Source organism: Lepisma saccharinum, chromosome 15 (genome assembly GCF_977018435.1).
Source record: "Lepisma saccharinum chromosome 15, izLepSacc3.1, whole genome shotgun sequence".
Lineage (NCBI taxonomy): Eukaryota > Metazoa > Arthropoda > Insecta > Zygentoma > Lepismatidae > Lepisma > Lepisma saccharinum.
The window spans coordinates 22681986-22698557 of NC_139243.1; the positions used below are offsets into that span (position 1 = coordinate 22681986).

The following is a 16572-nucleotide window of genomic DNA, read 5'->3' on the forward strand; positions in this document are numbered from 1 at the left end:
AACAATCACAAGTTGTTCAAAATAATAATTAATATTAGTAAATGAATATTCCGCTCCATCCGTGGTTTAGTTTTGGATACATCCCAGTCCCCTTTACCAGAGTTTCGGTTTAAAACATTAAAAAATATATATCAGAATACAAAAATACATCATGTAATTACAGAATGCAGTTTTTTCCACATACGTAGTATTCGTCTGTATTGTTCGCTTTGTACTCTCTGCTTATCTTGACAATAGACATTACAATGCCTTGTTATTCTAACATCTTGTCAACAATAGATAATGCAAGCTCAAGCTTTCGAATTTTAAATATACTCCCATTACGTCATGCGATATTAACAGAGTCGGTTAACATAAATCTGTCTTCAGGGAGATTCATGTTTAGGAGATTCACTTTTCAGCACTTCAAAGAAAGTTAATCCATTGTCTTGGGGGAAAAAAAAAAACTTACAATTACTGTCATGTTAGGCTAATGCCTTTTTTATCTAGGTAAGCCCATATTATTGGATCAAAAATGTCAATACTTGTTTACATATCTAACACTTTTTTATACATATAAATCCGTCCCTGATAATCAGATATCTGGAACAAGCAGAGTCTCGGCCTGCATCGGACCGACTACTTTCAAATTTCGGGTTGAATCCGAAATTTGTCTCGCGCCCTCATAGTGTAATTTGGAACAGAATCCAGCAACCAATTAGTTGACAGTATTTCATGCTGCAAGCGAATATTTTTATTCCCTTGAATTTTCCACCCATTACTACCTCGCGGTTAACCCAGCCCGATACGAAACCGACAAAGTCACTGCTTATGGCATAGCCCACCTGTGACGTAGGCACATGTCTTGGGCACAGCTATATATAGGCTAAGCAGCTAGTGTCTCTCTTCTGCCGTGTGATGTATTGTCTGTGGATTCTTTTGTATTCTAATGGGTAAAGTTAACTCCCGCCAAGACGCTCAGGAGTCAGGAATGCACTGTTTCGCTGGCATTGTTAAGAAATTGCACAAGACTGAAGTGCCACTTACAGTACTGGCTTTGTGTGTACAATCGTGCGAGCATGGTAGCCTATAGAGGGGCAAGGGTGGGCTCCAGCCACTGCAAAATATTGTACGAGTACATAAGACTTTCAGAATCATTAATTGTAGAGTTAAAAATCATATGGATACACATAGAGGAAGAAAGGGCGAAAAAACAATGAGGGAGAAATAGAGAAAGTGATGCACGGATAGGGAAACAGGAAGAATGAGAGGGATTGAAAAAGAGAAACAGGAAGAATGGGAGGGAGAGAGAGAAAGGGGAGAGGGAAAGAAAGAAACAGGATGAATCAGAGAGGAAAGAAAGAAAAAAAAGAAATACGGAAGGAGAAGAGATTGAGTAGTGGATAGGAAAACAGGAGAAGAAAGGCAAAGAAAAAAGAGATAAAGAAAGATAAAAAGAAATTGAGAAAGAAAGAGACTATGGATACACACACAGAAAAAGAAAGAGAAAGGGCGAAAAAAAGGATGAGGAAGGAGACAGTGATACACAAACATAGGAAGACAGAGAAGGGGAAATAGTAAGAATGACAGATTGAAAGAGAAACAGGAAGAACGAGAGAGAAAGAAAGAGAAACAGGAATAATGAGAGAGAGAAAAATAAAGAAAGATATACGGAAGCAGAAGATATAAGTAGTAGATAAGAAAACAGAGGAAGAAAGAGAAAGAAAATTATATAAAGAAAGATAAAGAGAAAATGAGAAATAAGTCAGTTTTGTAATATTTCCCTCCATGGTAGAAAAATTAAAATCACTATCACAAAATTATGTATGTAATAATTATGAATGAAACATCAACTCACAGATATATTAGGATCGATTCACTGAATAGTAGAAAGAAGGAAAATCACAAACTGTGAACTTTGACACAAACCTGAAAACCAAACATTTTCATGACAGTTTTGTGCTATTGCAATAATTTCAAAAGTGTGCCACTGAGCGAGTTTTGATTGTCCCGAGCCAAATTACGATTCTTTTGGGAAGATAATAAATGAAGCGGCGAATAAAGAGAAATCGTATTTCGCACTTCAAAGAGCTTACATTTAATTTGTGACATCGATATCTTCAAATTTCCCTGTAATTTTGATATGAATCTTTTCTTTTCCCTTTTCACCTAAAATTCTACTTCAATTTCCTTGCGCCGAGAATAATTTCGCTTCGTGTGGCAACCCTGCTCCAGCACCTCGACGTCTGCGAGACCCTTCTCGCCGCCACTGGAGCACACCGGATATCAACCTGGCTGTCTTAACGGCAAACGCTCGGCTTAGAAATCATCACACAACACACTCGAGCATTAATCCGATATTGGCAACATTAAACTCGATCATAAAACTCACGATGATAATGAGACGAGTTGTGGTATCAGTGTGGCTACATTCTGGACATAGAAGCAATGTTTCAATGCTTACAACAAATCAAGTGTTCGCTTTTGTGCCGTGCCACTTTTGGCTGGTGGTTGTTCGTGGCACAATGAACTCACAGGCATACTGTACAATACTAGACAATGAAATGCTCCCAACCTTGTGGCGTTTTTACGGAATGGACCCCTGTTACTATCAGGATGACAATGTTAGGTGGCATGTTTCGGAGGCTAGTATGCAGTGGTATGCCGACAACAATGTTCACCGATTGGTCTGGCCTGCACAGAGTCCTGATCTCAATCCCATAGAACACCTTTGGGAGGCATTGGACTGGCGGTGAGGTCTCGGGAGATGCGACCAAATTCCATTGTCCAACTGAGAGATCTTGCAAGAGGAATGGCGACGCATTCCAATGGACGTCCTCCACAAACTAGTCGAGAGCATGCCTGACAGAGTGGCTGCTGTTATAGCAGCAAGAGGTGTCTCCACGAGGTTCTAACAGGGTTCGCACCACCAGACAACCATTTTGTACACGTGCCCAATTACTTTTTGGTAGATAGCGTATTTTTATTGCGAAGTGCTACCTACATGTGCAAGAAATCTGGGCGTAAGGGGTTACTTTAACGTAAACACCCATGCATCAACTTCACTGCCTTAGTTCACCCTGGACTGCGTTTTGAAGACTAACGAGACTCTGGCGTCTGGAACCGCGGCCAGTATGATCTTCTGTGGGTCTTGTGTTGTGTGTTGTCCATGTTCCTTCATCAATTGCATCATCACTCATCCTCGCGATTAGCCAAAAGTGGCAGAAAAGCGAAGTGAAATAAAACAAATCAATCCATCCTCCACCGAGTCCAAACCCTCCTTAGTTTCTGAAAAAGGGGCGTACAATGCAGTGGCGTGCCCAAGGAGAGCGGGTTGGCCGGAGGGGGGAAGGTGGCACAACCTCAACTTTGACTCAGCATTAAATCAAAAGAGAACGTAAATGCAGAAAAAGGTGGCTAAATATAGGACAGACTTCTAAAAGATAGAAGACATTACTTCCCCTGATTGTGATATCCTCTCCCTAACTAAAAATCCAGGACACGGCACCGAGTTCGTGCATTTTCATCATCCGTTTGGAAAATACTAACTTGTTACGAAGTTAGTGAGCAGCTTCGGTGGCGGAAATAGCTAGCGCAAGAGGTCCTGGGTTAGAGAATCTTAGAAGAGACGATGCACATGTGAAGAAAAATATTTTTTTTAAAAAATAAAAAATAACAAGGGCACGCTTATTCATATCAGTGAGATGATGCTGATTCTGGAGTTGGCAACCTGATTTCTTATGTGTTGGCAACCTGATTTCCTACGAGTTGGTTGGCAACCTGACTTCCTACGAGTTGGTTGGCAACCTGACTTCCTACGAGTTGGTTGGCAACCTGATTTCCTACGAGTTGGTTGGCAACCTGATTTCCTACGAGTTGGTTGGCAACCTGATTTCCTACGAGTTGGTTGGCAACCTGATTTCCTACGAGTTGGTTGGCAACCTGATTTCCTACGAGTTGGTTGGCAACCTGATTTCCTACGAGTTGGTTGGCAACCTGATTTCCTACGTGTTGGTTGGCAACCTGATTTCCTACGTGTTGGTTGGCAACCTGATTTCCTACGTGTTGGTTGGCAACCTGATTTCCTACGAGTTGGTTGGCAACCTGATTTCCTACGAGTTGGTTGGCAACCTGATTTCCTACGAGTTGGTTGGCAACCTGATTTCCTACGAGTTGGTTGGCAACCTGATTTCCTACGAGTTGGTTGGCAACCTGATTTCCTACGAGTTGGTTGGCAACCTGATTTCCTACGAGTTGGTTGGCAACCTGATTTCCTACGAGTTGGTTGGCAACCTGATTTCCTACGAGTTGGTTGGCAACCTGATTTCCTACGAGTTGGTTGGCAACCTGATTTCCTACGAGTTGGTTGGCAACCTGATTTCCTACGAGTTGGTTGGCAACCTGATTTCCTACGAGTTGGTTGGCAACCTGATTTCCTACGAGTTGGTTGGCAACCTGATTTCTTATGAGCTGGCAACCTGATTTCCTATGAGTTGGTTGGCAACCTGATTTCTTATGAGTTGGCAACCTGATTTCCTATGAGCTGGTTGGCAACCTGACTTCCTACGAGTTGATTGGCAACCTGATTTCCTATGAGTTGGTTGGCAACCTGATTTCTTATGAGCTGGCAATCTGATTTCCTACGAGTTGGCAACCTGATTTCCTACGAGTTGGCAACCTGATTTCTTATGAGTTGGCACCCTGATTTCTTAGGAGTTGGTAAACTTATTCCTATTCATAGCCTAGGACCAAGTGACATAGTGATATAGCCCAGATCTTCGACTCCGTATACGCCACTGATCATAACCCATCCTCATCGGCGCGATAAGCCAAAAGGGGTAGAAAAGCGACGCTAAATAACAAAAAAAGGGGGGAATGAGATATGAAGGGGGAAAGCAATCAGAAATCATTGGAAAACAATTTGAGTAACGGATCGCCACACCGAAGATTCCAATACGAGTCCCAGCCTGTTATAAACATCCCTGCTTGTACACCCAACGGCAAAATAAATAGTAGACAAATTGTCCATCACCATTTCAATCAATCAGTGTTTTCAGCAATGTGATGATCATGAATTGAAGTAAAAACGTCAATAGGCAGAGGACAATATCTGCTATGTATCAACAGAAATGCATTCCTTAAAACAACACAGGATGTGGAATAAAGAGTAATGAAAATAGTGATGGGCATTTGTCTCCTGTTATCTTTGCCGTTGACTGTACCTCCCAGATAGCGTCGTCGCCTTGCAAGCAAGGGTTCCCGGGTGCGATACCCCGTGGAGGCATATAGTGAATCAGATTCTACTCTAAACTGTAGGTCCGATCCTGATTAGCCTATTTGCAAAAAGTGGGCTTAAAAACTCCAACCGAGCGTCCTTGCACCAATCCCAAGTCATTGCCGTTCTTCCTCTTCGTCGCAACCAAAGCGAACCTTCACATAAGCTTCCTCAGTGTAGACCGAGTAGTCCTTTTCTGGAAACAGCACTCGACTCATTTCGATGTATTTATGCATCTTGAAAATCCATCCTCCTCCTTCCCGGATGTTGCTATGTGGCACAAATATTGCCACGCATTTTTTTCCTTTCGTACACGCATACGAAGAGAATGCGTGTGGGCAGGGCAGTCCAGAGCGAGGGAGCATGTTTTGGTAAAACAGTGACGTAAGGTGTGACGTCAGAGTCATCACTGAATGAACCACTTCCTTAAACCACGTTTATCTTCCATTCAGCCCACTTGGTCTACTGCTGTCTGGAGAATATTCCTCCTTCTCTACTTTTGGACATGGGACATTCTTCAGCCAAGTTTGTATGTTGATAAGAGTATGGAAGATGGTCACATTTTTTAACCAACTTCGCACATATACAGGGTGGGCACAAAGTCGCTTTCCCCAATAAATGAAGAAATCAGTATTTTCGGGAAAGCGACTTTGTGCTCACCCTGTAGTATGGTATGTGAACCAAAGGTGGCTATAGTAGTTTCTAGGACAATTTACAAACCTCTAATGAGAGATAAATTTCTGAAATTTTCAAAAACATTTTATATAATTAATTAACAATGTGTACCAAATGGTTATATTGTAAAATTGCTCGTAAAATAATAATAAAAAATAATTACAAAAACAGTTACATATGGACCACAATAGGAACAGGGGTCCGAAAAGTGACTACTGCTTATAGTTGCTTAGAAAATGTTTGTGCTCAATAAAACATATTCACGTTTATTTGTGTTTCTACAGGTATAATTTGTTAGAGAAAATTGGTCTTAAACTTTTGATTGTTGACATGGTTCACCTTAGGAACTCGCTTCTGAACCACATTTTAAAACAAAAATAGGTATTGTTGCTTTGACAGAAATCATCATTGTAAAAATGTAATTATATGATCAAAAAGATAGTTAAATAAGCTTTCAAAATAAGTATAATATGTGAACATTTGTTAATTTCAAGGATGTACACACACATACACACATTTCCAACTTATCTACTGCTAGCTGTATTAAATACTAATATGATTTCGGAAAGTGGACCACCTTTGGTTTACCATACCTTACTGTATTTTGGTTCCTTTACGTCGATTTTCTGACAATTTTGGCCAATTGAGACGATGAAAAGGTGTGGTGAATACATGAAGAGCGCTCAAAAAGCCGGGAATGTCCGTGATGAGATCGAAAGTCATCCACTTAATATGTAATAATTCTTAAGGGAATGGGAGCATTCTTCACTCAAGTCTGTATGTTGATGGAACATGTAAGAATTCTTAAGGGATTGGGAGCATTCTTCACCCAAGTCTGTATGTTGATGGAACATGTAAGAATTCTTAAGGGAATGGGAGCATTCTTCACCCAAGTCTGTATGTTGATGGAATATGTAAGAATTCTGAAGAGAATGGGAGCATCCTTCACTCGAATCTGTATGTTGATGGAATATGTAAGAATTCTTAAGGGAATGGGAGCATTCTTCACCCAACCTTGCACATTGATACAATATGTAGGAAATTCTTAAGGTGATAGGAACATGATTCACCCAACCTTGCTCATTGATACAATATGTGAGGTTTCTGGGAACATTCTTCACACAAGTGTGTATATTTTGATGCAGAGTTTGGAATTTCAGTTTCAGTGTATGTGTTCTTTAATTTATTTTGTCATCATACTCCATGCCGAGTAACGCAACGTGCTAAAAGGGTCAGGAGTCCTATGTTCGAACTGGTCTTAGGCTCCAAGATTCGAAGAGAACTTACTCTTATTTATTGAGACCTGATTTATGATCACCAGACCTGGCGCCAAAAACAAAACTTTGGCAACAATTGCAACATATCTGCGCTGACAACTTCATATTAGCTACCCACCGAACCTCACTGGACAATATGCAGAGCATGGCGGCGAAGGTCCAAGGTGCCAATTAACGGTGGAAATACAAACTGACTGCCCTGTGTCTGCGCTGCCGGTGCTAATTTTGAGAAGAATCTCATAATACGGGGCCATCGGTGAAAACCAAGGAAAGAGATGCTCTTTTGTTTATGGTTGCGGACAGGAAGTAGCCTCGGTGGCGACGAGGAAGAGTCTGAAATTCGGTCACGTCAGAGATCATTCTTGGGTGTGATTGTTTCATCATCGGCAGAGAAGAGTAATATTTACATACGGTTCAGTAGTGGCGCCGGGGTACAGTCAAATTCCAATATGCGTGTACGCAAGTTGTCCATCCTTGCTTTCAACCATTTCATTTTTACATCCGATGCGCTTACCGGAGTGAACTAATGAATTCCCCAATTCAGATTACCCAATTAATAAATATAATCCTACCAGATACTCATATACTCACCATATTCCTACCCACAACCATCTCCCCCCGCAACATTTACATTTCAAACGTTTTGGATCCCAGAATGGTTCTAATTGACTACCCACGACTTCAACAATGAAACCTATATATCATAAATCGATACAACCACCCCCATAGCACAATATTCCATACATATCAAATTCCTTACCATTCATAAATTAAGAGGAGGGACTTAATCTGGATACCAGAATGAGTCGTGACATTAAATTACAATTGATTATAACAACATATATGTAATCATGTTATTCTTTTCATTTTTTGTAATGTATAGGTAATTGTATATTATAAATAGATAAACAGATAAAATTCGGAGCAAAAGAACACCCTGGTTTACAAGCGCATACCCTCGAATGTATGCGGTGGAGGGGGGCCTATTTCGGGGGTTCCCCTTACCGCAGTGCATTTATATTGATGGTGTTAGAGAGGTGGACTATTGTCTTCATGGTTTCGCTTCGATCATACAAAATCAAGTGGATGACTTTGGCGAAGGGCAATATGAGTACACGTAATCTTTCAACCTCCTGTGCAGGATTGATTTGTCTATTTTACTTCGCTTTTCTACCACTATTGGCTAATCGCGAAGATCAGTAATGGCATGGTGAAAATGATACGGGACACTGACAGAACACCCATGCCCAGGCCGGCATTCGAACCCTCGAACCCAGGATTGTCCTGTGTATGATTGTGCAGAGCTATCGAGTACTTTATAAATATCGATAGATGTGCACTCCACTTCAGTAAGAATTTCGCAGAAGCTGCCTTCCGAAATCATTTTATGCTAGCGGCGAAGTATTCCAGTACCGTGTATGATGGCTGATAGAAATGTTCTCTCATATCATAGTATGTGTTACTGTTTCCTCATGGTGCCATTGTGCTAGTGGAGAGATACTCTAGTAGACAACAATAAATAAACGACGATCACCATGTTCAGTGACTGTTTTCCACAAGGTGAGGTCCAGGTCACAGAAAAGCTGTTGACAATTTGCTCTGTATATTATCATATCAATCAAATATATCATTTTTGCTGGTGGAGTAGCAGTTCAATATTATTTAACAGGGTTCTATTGGGTTCCGTAACAGGATAGGATCCTTTTTTCTCGCACACTTCGGTCCAAGTTGCGCATTGTTTCATTTCAATAAGAAAATTTGACCGTATTTAGTCAATTGATCCGGAAAAAAAGTTCCTGGCCCGAAATTAAATACTTTAAACATAGAAAGGTTCTTTACGGTCTAGAACCCGTAGAAACTTGCCGATTTTCTCTCCCAGATGGACCTTTAACAAGCTTGGGATTGTTAAAGGTCAGGAAACCAATGAACTTCTATTGGGTTCCGCAACAGGAGCGGAAACTTTTTCTCGCACAATTTAAATTCGGTCAAAGTTGCGTATTGTTTCATTTCAATGAGAAACTTGGAGCGTATTTAAATTGATCCGAAAAAAGCTTCCAGGGCCGTATTTAAATTGATCCCGAAAGAAGGTCCCTGGACCGAATTTAAATACTAGATACCCCACTGCTATTAATGCTGGTACAATAGTTGTTCGATAGTTTTGCTTGTGAAAGGAAGCCCAGCACTGTGGTACTATCTGTAGTGGAGGAACGTGCACAATTCTGTTCACAGACAAAAATTAAAATAACTAAAACTATTAGTAGCAATGAAGGGGAAAGTAACGTAGAGCATGAGTTGCGATAAAAAAAAATAACTATTGTTGGGGTTTGTATAACTATACCTCCAAAATGTAAACCATATTCACTCTAGTACAAAGCTTGAAAGCTTGTGGTAAGAGAGCGTGGAATGCAAGTTAATCTTTCCAAAGTTTATTGGAAGTTTATTGTTGCATCCGATTACTTGCAAGCAAAAAGTTTGTTTTGAAGTATTCCCGCTGGTTCCTAAGAAACAACATTAAACTTTAGTGTTTACAAGAAACTCTCCACAGCTGAATCGCCAGAGATGAAATAGAAGTCACTGTGCTATTATGGCTCAAGTAGACGAATAATTTGGGCAACCTTTTCGTTTCCCACGCTTATACAGATGTATGCGTGTGTGTTCGCAATTCAACGAGGTGTCACTTTTGAAGAGATCACAAGACGTGCCGCCTGTTGATAGTCGACAAATACAGCATCCATGAATCGGCAATCATCCTTTTAAATCATCGAGGAACCGGTGTTTAGCAGGATGGATGAGAATAAAATGGATTCTGTCTGTCACGGCGAAGGTCATGGCTTGTAGGCGGGTTCTTAAGTAGTTCCAGAGGTGACAGATAAAAATAGCCGTGAATTTGTGAAAAGGTTACAGCATTCTGAATACTCACTGGACCTTGTCAACAAGGTCCAATGACCTGGTTGCACGGAAGACAGGCAAAAGCAAAATACGACAAGGGAATAACAGCTGCTGAATTCAGTGGCGTATCTGGGACTACACTAAAACTAATAAATATGTATGGGTAGAAGTACAATGCAATTGTGAAGTTCTGGGACAAAGACGAACACGCACGCGCTAAATTGGGTCGAATTGATGCACTAACACTAATTTGAGTTTAGTTCTCAAAGCTCCATTCTTTTAACGAACCGTGTGGCAGTGTGATACAATGGCCTACACATTAAATTTGTTAGTACTTTCCTGCAAAAGGTCTAAAACTAGTCTGCAGCTAGTTTGAGTCCCAATGAAAATCATTCTTATTCGTTCCTGTTTTGATCTCCTTTCCGATTTTCAATCCTCTTATCATTTCTCTTGGCTTACCTTTTATCAAAGATTTTTGTGGCAAAGCTTGTCTTAAGTCCACTTATGCTGACAGGGAAGTCGGGAATGGATCTGCAGTTTAAAGCGGACTCCAAACTACTGTACCTGTACGGGGGGATCGAACCGGGAGCCCTTTATTACGAAGTGGTAGCATTGTCACTGCGCCATAGGAAAGGCCCTATCCTTTTTCATCTCTAATCTTCTGTCGCTCCATTTCTTCTTATTTTGAAGTACTTCCGCATCCTCAATTCTCCTGACCACCATTTCTCGTCTCCACTTGTCTGTCATTCCTATTCTTCCAGTTTTGATCTTCATATCGCACATCCTCTTAATTCTGTAATTCCTCTTAGTTTTATTTTCTCATTCTCACTTCTCTGTTACTCCCATTCTTCCTGTTTTAATCTTCCTGTCGCACTTCTTTTGCCATTCCTCTTGGTCTTCCTTTCTCATCTCCACTTCTGTCATTCCTATTCTTCCCGTTTGCATCTTCCTATCGCACATCCTCTGTCATTCCTCTTGGTCTCCTTTTCTCATCTCCACTTCTCTGTTACTCCCATTCTTCCTGTTTTAATCTTCCTGTCGCACATCTTCTGCCATTCCTCTTGGTCTTCCTTTCTCATCTCCACTTCTCTGTCATTCCTATTCTTCCCGTTTGCATCTTCCTATCGCACATCCTCTGTCATTCCTCTTGGTCTCCTTTTTTCATGTCCACTTCTCTGTCATTCCTATTCTTTTTCTTTTCCTATCGCACATCCTCGGTCATTCCTCTTGGTCTCCTTTTTCTCATCTCCACTTCTCTGTAATTCCTATTCTTTCTGTTTGCATCTTCCTATCGCACATACTCTGCCACTCCTCTTGGTCTCCGTTTTCTCATCTCAACTTCTCTGTCATTCTTATTCTTCTTCTTTTAATCTTCCTATCGCACATCCTCTACCATTCTCCTTGGTCTCCTTTTCCCAATTCCATTCATCTGCCACCTCTATTCTTCCTGCTTTGATCTCACTTTCGCATTTCCAATCTTCTTGATCTCCTTTTCTCATCTCCAAATCTCTGCCACTCCAATACCATATAATAATATTTATCAATTACTTTTCGAATCTCCAACCTTTCATGATCCCAAGTTGCCCACATACTCGTTCACTTGCTTGACTCCTTCCTCTATCACGCAGAGGTGGTCACCCTACGAAGACTTCTGAGGGCGAGAGGCGATCTGCGAGGGTGAAAGGAGAGTCGTGAGGGAGGTTAAACAAAAATGACCACCTCCATTATCATGTGCATACATCTATCTCCACATTCCACAACAGTTCTTTGAGGTGTCTCCATGCCTCTTCGTCGAGCAATGAGCCATTCCAGGCTGTAAAATTCCTTGCCGTACCATCAACAATATTGTTTACTCTGCCAGCGCCTCCTTGAAGTGCGGCAACGCTGGAACCGTGGATGAGAAATGGAATGCTCCTTCCCATCAAACACCTCTTGGAAGAGGCTTCCCAGAAGGAAGAGAAAGATCTCCCACTTTCCCATGCGGTCGGCTCAGCCTTTTGCCATTCAAAACATGACGAGAGGAGGTCGGAAGGGTGGTCGGGGGGGAAGGACCATAACTTCTCCCGTTACAGCAACCCCTGCTTGCTACAAAGCACTCGAGGAAAAGCGCACCGTGGGAAGAAAATCTTAAAAACAGTTTAGGGGAGAGGGGGGTGGGTGTTCCCCCGACCCGATTATGACAACTTGGAAACCGGGCCCACGAGCTCTGCGAAAGGGAGACTCATACATTGTTGGCAAACCTCTTCAATTTTCCGCTGAGGTTATTCTGTGTAAGTACCAGTGGCGTATACAGAGTCCAATATCTGGGCTATCTCACTATGTCACGTGGTCCTAGGTTATGAATAGAAATAAATTTACCAACTCCTAAAAATCAGGTTGCGCAGTCATAAGAAATCGGGTTGCCAACTCATAAGAAATCGGGTTGCCAACTCATAAGAAATCGGGTTGCCAACTCATAAGAAATCGGGTTGCCAACTCCAGAATCAGCATCATCACTGATACGAATAATATTATTTACAATTTGTGGTCGATTTTTCTCCTGCATTTTATTCTCTAGACTTCAGGCTTCGCAGATACACTAGGTAACCTAGAATATACGCTCCTGGTAAGTACTATTTTAGAGCGTCATAATTTATATTTATTTACATGTGTGCCGAAACCAGCCGAAGCCTTGGTACGGCACTATACAGAAACGAGATGGAACTGGAGTTCCACAGGACAAAGTGTCTCAGCTTAGCAACACTCGTTCATATAATTTACAGATGTGCACAGCTTTTCGCAGATAAGACTTTGAATTTGTTTTTAAGTCAACTTTATGCACAGCAAGGCTAATCGGGACTGGATCTACAGCAGGGTGCGAAATCCTGGGGAGGACCGGGGGGAATTTCTCAAAATCAACAATTTTGGCCTAAAAAATTCCCCCCAAGATCCGGGGGGGGGGAGAGTTTTTGTTATAACAAACAAAAGATAAGTAATTACCTTTAATTTCAAATATACTTTACTAAGAATAATATTGAAAACACACACAAATTAGTGTAGTTGTGAATATTGAATGCTTCCTCTCTCAAGAGATCTTAACAAATCTACATCAATACGCACAATAAAAGTAAAATAAGAATGCAAGACAATAACAACTATGAAATATAATTCATTTATATTAACATAAAACACAAACTAAACAAAAACTTACACACAATAAGACCACTTCAACTATTTCATAATTTATTACCATCTTTAACCAGCCAGTGAAGGAATTAGTTAGCTGCTTTACAGTATCTTGACATGTACAAAAGTAACAAATTAATTTCCTTTATGTAAATAATAATATATTTCTAATTGAGAAATTTTTACTTTTAATAACATTACAAATATATACATCGTATAATTTACACCTTATGTTTGTGGGGGAGGAGGGTTTCTAGATTAAGAAGTTCCCCCCCCCACCAGTTTTCAATGATTTCGCACCCTGATCTACAGTTCCCGAACCTCACCGGGTATCGAAACCGGGAGACCTTCATTACAAAGCGACAAACGTTGTCACTTACGGTGACCACGTTTCGGCCACGAATTTAGGGGCGAGATTTCCAGGTTTTGGCATTTATTGCGACAAAAGTTTGCGCATCTTTAGTGACGCGCCGTTACTCCCAACAAATGTTCATGGATTGGATAATACAGGGCTACTATAAATGATTCATCGGATTTCAAAACATTGTTTTTTTCGAAAAGAATGACATGTATAATAATGATTTCCATTTTATGTAATATGCAGGTCACAATACAGAATAAAAATGTTCAATGTACGTGTTTCTTACTCCCAGTCTACTATATCTATTCGTTCACTAATTACGTGGAGGGGCCTCCCCGATGGCGCAGTGGTAGCGTCGTTGCCTTGTAATCAAGGGGTCCCGGGTTCGATACCCGCTGGAGGCACATAGTGGTTCGGATCCCACTTTAAACTGTAGGTCCAGTCCCGATTTGCCTTACTGTGCATAAAGTGGACTTAAAACACCAAATCAAAACCAAATCAAAACCAAACTAATTACGTGGAATTTATTTTAATTTCCCAATTCTGGCAAGAACAAAAACCGCTTGATTTTCCCCAAGTTTTCCAGGCTCTGGGGCGTATCTACAGAATTCCATGACTTTTTCACTCACACGTTGATTTTCATGATCTTTCTAAGATTTTCAGGTCAGTAGGAACCGTGAGTGAGTGAGAGAGATAAAGAAAGAAAAAGCGTGATATATATAACTTTTATATATATATATATATATATAACAACATTAAGCCTTGTTTCCATGATTATGAAAAAATATAAATATGCTGACCAAGGCAGTAATAAGACTTTTGTACTTGATACAGAGTCTGATGAAGACCTTGCTAGAAGGTTGAAACGTTACGCGTTTAGTTTATGTTTTTAATAAAATAAATTACTGCCTTGGTCAGCATATTTATATTTTTCATATATATATATATATATATATATACATTCTTATTTGTAATGCATTTGGATTGTAAACATCTTAAGATATAGATTACTTACCAACAGCTTGATGCAGATCCTTCGCAACGTGCAGTGTCTACCGGAAACGGGCGCTGCAACGAAAGTAAAAAAAGTCTTTTAACACCACCGTGTAAAGTTATTATAAAAAACATATGATATTAACCTTTTATAAATTTAGTTAGCTATTTTGTTTTATTTGAATTCTGAAAATAAATTTTCGCCTTACTTACAAGTACAACAGTACGTTCAGAATTCAAAACATTACTCAGGTATACTGGTCACAATGAACACTGTGTATACCAATTACTTCACTATTTATAAAAATACAAATTTATCTGCAACATTACATGCCAATCTCGTTCATTTAAAAACTACATTAATGGAATCAGTAATGATTTAGTTACGAAATAAACAGTGAATGTACAGAGCCGTTTGTTATGAAGGACCACTGTCCAATCTTGATAGAATTATAGCCAAAGTTGGCAACACTGTTTTCCCCTTTGGATGCTTTGGTAAAGAGGTATCCAAACACCCCACCACAAAACCTTAATTGCAGTTTTATTATTCACCCCTCACCCCATCCTTGTCGGGCAAGTACAGACGAACTGAAAGAGCAACAAAAGGATTCGGTGCATGGTTCAACCCCAAGAGGAGTAGCTATTGAAATGAAGGACTTCTTGAATTGCTCTATCTAGCTTGGCCAGATCCCCCCTTCCTCTCATCTCTCACTCAGAGCAGCCGAAAAGAGAACAAGGAGATGCGATAACCTTTTTTTGTACTCCCCAGTTAGACCTAAGAATATGACACCGTATTAAATGTTCACGATATATTATCAACATTGGCGTAACTTGACGGGGTTAAGGGGGCACTTACCTACCAAAATTTCCAGATTTATTAAAATTTACTAGTTAGGGGTAATTTTGTTAACCTCCTGGGACATGAGGAGCTAAGAAATAAAAAGTAATGTTTGCGATTTCGCAAATGTATTACTTATTAAATAATCCTGGATGCGATTTTTATAAGATGGTAAATTAATCGAGTCTGCCACCCCCGAAGTTAAGCCCCAAGTTCGATTCTGTTCCCTCAAAATTAGGTCCCAAGTTACGCCCCTTGTCATCAAGATGGCCGTCGGACTATTACGTTAACATGGCGACAACTTCTCACCTATTCGAATTTAAAAAAATGTAGCGTACAAGAGTACGTACACCATAAAGTAGAGAATATACCAATTTTCTCTCTCTAACGAACAACGCATGTAGCACATTAAATTGAAAATTAATATTTTTTGTTCCTTCAGTGCAACTTTAAACTTTTAATAACTTTTAAGGGCAACTTCAACTCAAAATTATCAGGGAATAAAAAAATGGTCTAATTTCATGAGGTTCAAAATGATACCAAAACTATGCTGATGCTATTATATTTGTGGGTGTTACAAGCAATGGCGTACGCAGCAAGGGAGCTGATGGGGCTACAACAACCCTGCCAGATATCTTGAGGAAATTAACTAACTAACTCTCTAGTCTTCTTAAACCCGAAGATTTATGGCTGCAACAACACAAGTCTTCCATCTGTCCCTATCCTGAGCAACATCAATCCAATCTTTTCCATCCTTAGCGATTTCCTTTAGGTCCACCTCAACGTTATCCCTCCATCTTCGTCTTGGCCTTCCTACAAGTCTCTTACCATCAGGTTTCCCAACAAGAATCCTGTAAACTCTTCTCCCATTCGTGCCACATGGCATGCCCATCTAAGTCCTCTTGATTTAATAATTCTAATAATATCTGGACAGGAATACAACTAGCGGAGTTTGAGGATATGAAAAGTTTTCAAATGATAGCAGCAAAGAACTCTGAGAATACCGATATGATAAATACAAACATGCCTTATTTCTGACACAAATTTGTAAATGAAGGTTAAAAATGGTAGTTAGAAAATATTTGATGGTTCGTAACGTCCACCGAATAGAACGCAGGTA

General features: G+C 40.2%; 1 long non-coding RNA gene across 1 annotated transcript in view; it reads right to left on the bottom strand.

Moving 5' to 3' along the window:
- Positions 1–16572, bottom strand: part of LOC145999162 (uncharacterized) — a 125083-nt gene that overhangs the window by 51100 nt on the left and 57411 nt on the right. The window contains exon 2 of the long non-coding RNA XR_014443372.1: positions 14637–14689. This is a non-coding gene — a long non-coding RNA (uncharacterized LOC145999162). The remainder of the gene's footprint in view (positions 1–14636; positions 14690–16572) is intronic.